The 8,883-nt window shown below is 42.8% G+C and overlaps 1 long non-coding RNA gene across 1 annotated transcript; it reads right to left on the reverse strand.

The window, feature by feature from the left end:
• Positions 1-388: 388 nt before the first annotated feature.
• Positions 389-8,243, reverse strand: LOC135564276 (uncharacterized). Its single transcript, XR_010460837.1, has 4 exons — positions 8,172-8,243; positions 6,363-6,452; positions 588-770; positions 389-485 (listed from the first exon to the last, which is right to left on the reverse strand). It is a non-coding gene; the product is annotated as an uncharacterized LOC135564276 (long non-coding RNA).
• Between the last annotated feature and the right edge of the window lie 640 nt (positions 8,244-8,883).

The following is an 8,883-nucleotide window of genomic DNA, read 5'->3' on the forward strand; positions in this document are numbered from 1 at the left end:
AGGCTAGCTCAGTGCTGCCCCCTCTCATGGAGTATCTCAGGTGGAAGGCCGATTGAGATACTGCAGGCTGCCAACAACAACTAAATTACCCTTATAACTTTGTCTGTGTGCGATTATAAAATAATCGTTTCAAGGACATACAGTTCCTTCAGAATGTATTCATACGCATTGACTTATTCCACATTTTGTGTTACAGCCTAAATTCTAAATGGATTAAATAGATGTTTTTTCTCACCATGTACACACGATACCCCATAATCTCAAAGTGAAAACATTGTCACGTTCTTTCAAAATCGAACCCAGAAGCAGACCAGGACAAGGTGAGTAAAGAAGGTGAGTATTTATTTACAAGTGAATGGGTAGATATATCCAGGTGGCGTAGCGGCAGCGGTGGTGAGTTGATGGGAGTAAATAGGTGGATCCAATGGGGTAGCGGAATCCTCCGACGACCAGGCGGGAATGGGGTAAATGATCCGGGTGAGTAACTGAAGACAGAACAAACGGAGGTAAGTTTAAGGCAAGCAATACGTAAAAACTAACAAAACAAATTCTATCCGACTTGAGGCTGATACTATGGCACAACATACTGTTCATGGCTAACGATCTGGCAGGGAATGGATGTCAGGTCCGGGCTTATGAAGAGGAGAGATGATGATCAGGACCAGGTGTGCAGATAGCTGATGGGATACAGGTGCGGGTCATCAGAACTCCCAACTGGCTACATTGCCTGGCAACCAGACAGGGTGCGTTCCAGGACGCCGGAAAAAACACTCCAGGACAGAACACAGGCAAAAAACAGACTCAGGAAACGGGATTCGTGACAAACATATATTTTTTTAAATGTTTGCAAATTAATTAAAATACTTTACAGAAATATCTCTTTACATAAGTATTCACACCCGAGACAATACTTTGTAGAAGCACCTTTGGCAGCGATTACAGCTGTGAATCCTTCTGGGTAAGTCTCTAAGAGCTTTACATACCTGGATTCTACAATATTTGCACATTATTCTCTAAAAAATTCCTCAAGCTCTGTCAAGTTGGTTGTTGATCTTTGCTAGACACATTTTTTCAAGTCTAGCCATAGGTTTCAAGTAGATTTAAGTCATAAGTGTAACTCGCCCACTCAGGAACATTCACTGTCTTCTTGGTAAGCAACTCCAGTGTAGATTTGGCCTTGTGTTTTAGGTTATTGCCCTGCTGAAAGGTGAATTCACCTCACAGTGTCTGGTGGAAAGCAGACTGACACAGGTTTTCCTCATTTTGCCTGTGATTAGCTCCATTTCATTTATTTTTTATCCTGAATAACTCCACAGTCATTAACGATTACAGGCATACCCATAACATGATGTAGCCACCACTATGCTTGAAAATATGGAGAGTGGTACTCAGTAATGTGTTGTACTGGACTTGCCCCAAACATAACACTTTGTAATTGGGAATTTTTTTTTAATTGTCTTGACACATTTTTTTGCTTTACTACTTTAGTGTCTTGTTGCAAACAGGATGCATGTTTTGGAATGTTTGTATTCTGTACAGGCTTCCTTCTTTTCACTTTGTAAATTAGGTTAGCATTGTGGAGTAACTACAATGTTGTTGATCCATCCTCCGTTATCTCCTATCAGCCATTATTCTGAAAACGGTTTGAAAGTCACCATTGGCCTCATGGTGAAATCCCTGAGCGGTTTCCTTCCTCTCCGGCAACTGAGTTAGGAAGGACACCTGTATTTTTGTACTGACTAGGTGTATTGATAAACCCTCCAAAGTGTAATTAATGACATGTTCAAAGGGATATTCAACGTCTGCTTTTTCTTTATATATACCCATCTACCAATAGGTGCCCTTCTTTGCGAGGCATTGGAAAACCTTCCGGGTCTTTGTGGTTGAATCTGTGTTTGAAATTCACTGCTTGACTAAGGGACCTTACAGATAATTGTATGTGCGGGGAACAGAGATGAAGAAGTTGTTCAAAAATCATGTTAAACAATATTATTGCACACAGAGTAAATCCATGCAATTTACTGTATTATGTGACTTGTTAAGAACATCCACCTCTGGCCTGCTCGCCTCCCTACCACTGAGGAAGTACAGTTCCCGCTCAGCCCAGTCAAAACTGTTCGCTGCTCTGGCCCCCCAATGGTGGAACAAACTCCCTCACGACGCCAGGACAGCGGAGTCAATCACCACCTTCCGGAGACACCTGAAACCCCACCTCTTTAAGGAATACCTAGGATAGGATAAAGTAATCCTTCTCACCCCCCCCCCCCCCCCCCCTTAAAAGACCTAGATGCACTATTGTAAAGTGGCTGTTCCACTGGATGTCATAAGGTGAAAGCACCAATTTGTAAGTCGCTCTGGATAAGAGCGTCTGCTAAATGACTTAAATGTAAATGTAAATGTAATGTATTTAGGCTTGCCCATAACAAAGTGGTTGAATACTTACTGACTCAAGACATTTCAGCTTTTCATTTTTTATTTATTTGTAAAAATGTTGAAAAACATCATTCAACATTGACATTATGGGGTATTGTGTGTAGGCCAGTGTAAAAAAAAAAATCTAAATTGTATCCATTTTAAATTCAGGCTGTAACACAGCAGAATTTGAAAAAAGATGTGAATCTTTTCTGAAGGCACTGTACTGCTGGTGAAATATAAGCAATTTTTGGTACCATGGTTGCGTTGGGATTTTTTTAATCCACAAATATTGACCACAAAGATCGCCATTTCCCCATTCACTATAATGGGGGTACGGTTTTCTGGGAAAAAAGCCTGCGGTACTGAGGTCGGCCTTCAACTTGAAATCCTCAATGCGAGGTGGCAGTCATTCTCCCCTGGAACAAATGTACCTCAAAGTCTACTCAAGAATGTACAATATCATTTTGGGGATGGGTTACACATATTGGGTTACAGTGCCTCTTCAACCTCAGGAGGCTGAAGAAATGTGTCTTTCCCTCTAAAACCCTCACAAACTTTTACAGATGCACAATTGAGAGCATCCTGTCGGGCTGTATCACCGCCTGGTACGGCAACAGCACCACCTGCAGCCGCAGGGCTCTCCAGAGGGTTGTGTGGTCTGCCCAACGCATCAAAGGGGGCACACTGCCTGCCCACCAGGACACCTACAGCACCCGATGTCACAGGAAGGCCAAAAAGATAATCAAGGACATCAACCATCTGAGGCTCGACCTGTTCACCCTGCTATCATCCAGAAGGCGAGGTCAGTAAAGATGCATCAAAGCTGGGACCGAGAGACTGAAAACCAGCTTATATCTCAAGGCCATCAGACTGTTAAATAGCCACCACCAGGTTATGCAACCCTACACCTTAGAGGCTGCTGCCTTGTACACATAGACATGGAACACTAGTCACTTTAATAATGTTTACACACTGCTTTACTCATTTCATATGTAAATACTGTATTCTACTGCATTTTAGTCAATGCCACTCTGACATTGCTCGTCCTAATATTTATATATTTTTTAATTCCATTATTTTACTTTCAGATATGTGTGTATTGTTGTGATTTGTTAGATACTACTGAACTGTTGGAGCTAGGTGTCACGGCCGTCAAAAGAAGTGGACCAAAGTGCAGCGTTGTGAGCGTACATTTTATTTTAAAATGTCGCCAACAAAACAAAACAACAAACGAAAGAAAGAAAGAAAGAAAGAAAGAAAGAAAGAACCGTGACGCTTACAGGGAAAATGTCACTAACAAAGATAACTACCCACACTGAAAGGAGGGAAAAAAGGGCTACCTAAGTATGATTCCCAATCAGAGACAACGATAGACAGCTGTCCCTGATTGAGAACCATACCCGGCCAAAACATAGAAACATAAGAAACCTAGAAAACAAAAAATAGAATGCCCACCCCACATCACACCCTGACCTAACCAAATAGAGAAATAAAACGTTTCTCTATGGTCAGGGCGTGACACTAGGAACACAAGCATTTCGGCTACACCCACAATAAAATCTGCTAAATGTGTGTATGTGACCAATACCATTTAATTTGTAAGTGAAAAAAAACATGTACATCGAAATTGTTAAACTATTGTCACCTCATTTTATGTACTGCAGTGCTAGCTAGTTGTAGCTTATGCTTTCAGTACTAGATTCATTATCTGATCCTTTGATTGGGTGGACAACATGTCAGTTCATGCTGCAGGAGCTCTGATAGGATGGAGGACATCTTCCGGAAGTTGTCATAATTACTGTGTAAGTCTATGGAAGGGGGTGAGAACCATGAGACTTGTAGGTTTTGTATTGATGTCAATGTACCAAGGCTACACCATGGTGCTACCCTACAGAGTGCTGTTGAGGCTACTGTAGACCTTCAAAGCAAAAGTGTGTTTTTTTTGTTGAATTTTACCCCTTTTTCTCCCCAATTTCGTGGTATCCAATTGTTTTTTAGTAGCTACTATCATCGCTACAACTCCCGTACGGGCTCGGGAGAGACGATACACAACCCAACCAAGCCGCACTGCTTCTTAACACAGCGCCATCCATCCCGGAAGCCAGCCGCACCAACGTGTCGGAGGATACACCGTGCACCTGGCAACCTTGGTTAGCGCGCACTGCGCCCGGCCCGCCACAAGAGTCGCTGGTGCGCGATGAGACAAGGATTTCCCATACTGGCCAAACCCTCCCTAACCCGGACGACGCTAGGCCAATTCTGCGTCGCTCCACGGACCTCCCAGTCGCGGCCGGTTACGACAGAGCCTGGGCGCGAACCCAGAGTCTCTGGTGGCGCAGCAGTACAGAGCCCTTAACCACTGCGCCACCCGGGAGGACTGAGGATAGTCCTCCCCTTCCTCTTCAGAGGAGCCTCCACTGCTTTAATCCCCCTATTCTCATTCGGACCCCTCTTTCAAAGTCACCGAGATCTCGTCTTCTATCCATGGTGCCAAAATCATGGGCAACTGGGCATTTTTCATACATGACCCTAAGCATGATGGGATGTTAATTGTTTAATTAACTCATGAACCACACCTGTGTGGAAGCACCTGCTTTCAATATACAGTACTTTGTATCCCTCATTTATTCAACTGTTTACTTTGTTTTGGTACTTACCTGTAGCTGTCTATACAAAGTAATACATTTGCGTATCTGAGTGTCAGTTTGTGTTAAGAGCTCCAGTTTGGGTTTAGAGCTCCTAGTTAGTAGGGAGCCTCCAAACCCAGTGCCAGTGCTCGATGGGATTCATCTCAGTGTGGATAGTGACTGTCAAATGGCTCCCATGTCTGTGATCTGATGAGGATCAACCTATATCAAACTGAAAGGTGATTTCAGAGCGAAATCGTTCTCCAAAATCATGCTGCTTGAGCCGAGAGCACATTTTTCCAGCATGTTCACAAACATGTAATTTCCATAAACACGTCCAGTAATTGACAGCTTGATTTGGGCTCTGCCAGAGAGCTGACAGCTAGGCTGGCAGGCCATGGAGTTGCTAGGCTGTTTTAATGCTAAAGGTACCTTACCACTAGCGCCTCAGGGCCTCGCCATAATGAGCTTCACAGGGCTTTGTGTGGATTAGGCCACCTAACACGTTGGTGCAAACAAAATCTCCTAAAACATCCCCATCGAATATGCTTCATTTTATTGGATTAATGCTCCGCTAATTATGAATGACATAATAGGAATAGATAAACAAATTGGAATTCAAAGAGAGGTTTTGAGCTCTGTATGAAGTTACGGAGATTTACATCGAACGAATCAAATTGATTAGCGAGTCAATACTTTCCGAGATTTAGGGATCGCACATATTCATACATGACATTCCCCCCAAAAGTATGTGTAGAGGGGTTTAAGTAGAACATAATATTTTTTTTTTACATTTTTTTTTCAACTTAAAATGAAGAAGGAACTGTCCAAAGAAAGCCCATAGATAGATAGCGCACAGTAATATCGGGTATCGTACAGCAAAAGTATGTTATCTCAATACTAGCACTGAAAGACACGTGTATTCTGTTTGCCAAAAAAGCTCCACAACTCCAGAGTAGGGGGAGACGACTGTGCATACAAGAGGAAAAAAGAGAGTCTGATAAATCTGTATTGAACACTGTCTGTAGAGTGTTAATCCATATTAATGGTGACAGGAGGATTTGCAAGTGAATACACTACCAAAGGGATTAAACATAACTCTTCATAGAAGGGGAGGTCTCATCACTCCCATTCTGGCGTGGGACTCTGCCTTATCTGATGCATCCCCAAGCACACAGCCAGCAAACACTAAACCCGTATCTCTCCACTGGGCCTCTCTGGAGAGTTTACAATTTCTCGCTTCATTGGAGCCTGAGCTGAGCTTGTTACCGGGACAAAGGCAGCGAGGTGGCCTGCTTGAGAGCACAAAGCCTCCCTCACCTCTGAACGGACACATTTCCCTCTGATAACAGACGCCTTGTTGGACAGCACCGAAGTATCCCCTTACCTCCGTATGACAGAAACCGTTACCTGAGGGCAGGGAGAGATGAATAAAATGACAAACAAATAAGTTGCAAAAGACCAGGGTTAGATACATCAAAGCACATGTCCAAATGAATGAGTTGACTTTGAGGATGAGAGGTTGAGAGGCAGTGTCCTAGTCCCAGGCTGACTGTTGCCTGCTCCACTCTGCCAGGATATGGTATTAGGCAGCGGTTTGTCTGAGGACAGCAGCTGATTCACTTGGTCCCTAATGGCATCAATATCAACAGTCATATAACACATCACTCAATTACTTCTTCACACTATACAACACTAAAACCCGCAGCCAGAGAGACGTACAGCGTTTCAGGCCTTTGCTGGAAGTGCACCATTGATTATTTTGAGATATGCTTGCCCTGTGCTTGCCTAGTATGAAGGCCCCTCTCTGGCTGTCTCACCTCAACCTCTACAATCAATATGCTTTCCTAGTGCGCCATAATGTGCTTTCTAAATGGTAGAAGTTGTGAATTTGGTTGTGTATGTTTTAACTAGGTAAGAACATCTTGGATTGATGCTTTCTCCCAACCACGCGTGAAAACCAGTCACAGCAATTTCAGCAGACATTAAAACAGTCTTGCTGAGACAGCTCCGGCTTTGTTTTTTTATGCTCTGCAAAGTTCTATTTTCAGTTTTACTTGGCGCAGTAATTATCGGCATTGTTGGTGAGAATAAAGAAAATAAAGTGCATGAATATGTGCCGGTCAATTGGATTCTGTCAGTTCAAGCTGAATTGGGTCCACATGCAAGCAGCTTGCCAGCTTGTAATAACGATGGTGTTTGCGTGGAACAATTTCCCCTCTAAACAGCTCATCAACAGGAGAGAGAGAGTCTGTCACCCGGGGTACAGAGTGACATGTCTTCCGCGCCGACGTCTGTTATTAACATGTCTCTTAAGACAAGCTCAATTATCTGACACTGCCCGTAATTTTCCATTCCTTTTCTGGCACAATGTAAAGTTCCTCTCCTTTCTCTTCCAAGCTGCTCGTTTGGATTCAGAAACACAGATATAAGACATGAGTGGGAGGAAAAGAAAACGGGGGGGAAGGCAAAGTGAAGCAGTTACAAGCTTGCTCTGTTGGCCAAGATCCTCTCTAAAGTCTATGCTGTGAGGTTAGCTGGTAAGCTTTTAAAACAGCAAATATATATATATATATTTATATATATGTACAAAAACTGACATTTAGACAGCCACTGAAGCGATAAGAACTACATTATATTTTGCTACATTTCTACAATCACTCGTACTACACTGTTCTGTCCCTTTCCACAATTTAAATAGGGGCTAGAACAAAACTTGTCATAAACTTACAATGTGTTTATCATAGAACTAGAATGAATAGAACGGGTGTCCCCATTCAAGTCAATGATAGCATAATGGGTGGACTGGCAGCCATTGCGAGTGTAAACATAGGAGCAAAGCAGGAAGTATATTCATCAACATGTGTAGTGATTTGTAGATTCAACTCAACTGACATTACAATAAATACATTCCATTGCATGAGCCGCGTCAGTTAACATCATTTGAATTTACATTCTAAATTACAATGAAAATGATTTCATCATAATACCAAGCAACCATTGCAAGCAAGTGCACCCATGTGTTTACCAGTCAAATTGCCAGGGTTAGAGGGTCCAAGTCCGTTATATTCATTCTATTTCTATGGTGTTTATTGCATTGCTTCTCATTTGGAGGGAGCATGGACTTACCATGAAGAAGAAGGCCTGTAAGCTTTCCTGCAAATGAGAGTATTCAAACGACAGTGCTACAACACTTTTACATTTCTGTTCTGCATGGCTTTAAGTGGGAGGACCTGGGTTGCCGTGGGAACGTTATAGGAAGTGGTAATGATGACAGCTCTAACTCAGTGCAGGTGTAGTAAACCGTGGCAGGTTGGTCAATTGCCCAGAACCCATTACTTCTCCCTGGAGACACACCATCGACTATAACTAACCACTAACCTAATGTGCTAGGTACCTTCTGGAAAGGAGCAACCTATCGTCAACATTGAAATCTCTTTCATTTTAAAGAGAGACTAATGTAAGATACAAGGTTACAGGGACAGTAAAGTGCATGTTGGGCATGGTCTGAAAAGAAGCTGAAGTTTGCTCCCAAATATGGTAGTTTACATACAAATGACATAGGCTATTGCTAAACACAAGCCTCTGTGATTTATTCAGACTATTAAAGGAAGAGGTCCACTGGCAAACAAAGAGCGTAAGCATATCAGTAAATCGGCACACTACTCTTTTTCAGCTGTATTGGGGATTAGTTTACTGGTAGGCGGTTGGGTCAGGATTCTCTGGCCTGTGGTCCCAGAAGAGATCTCTACCCACCATTCAGAACACAATGATGTAATATGCATTACGCTGTCTCTTTCTATTTGTGCATGTCTGCTTTGAGAGTGTGCATGTGCAATGC

Source organism: Oncorhynchus nerka, linkage group LG1 (genome assembly GCF_034236695.1).
Source record: "Oncorhynchus nerka isolate Pitt River linkage group LG1, Oner_Uvic_2.0, whole genome shotgun sequence".
NCBI lineage: Eukaryota > Metazoa > Chordata > Actinopteri > Salmoniformes > Salmonidae > Oncorhynchus > Oncorhynchus nerka.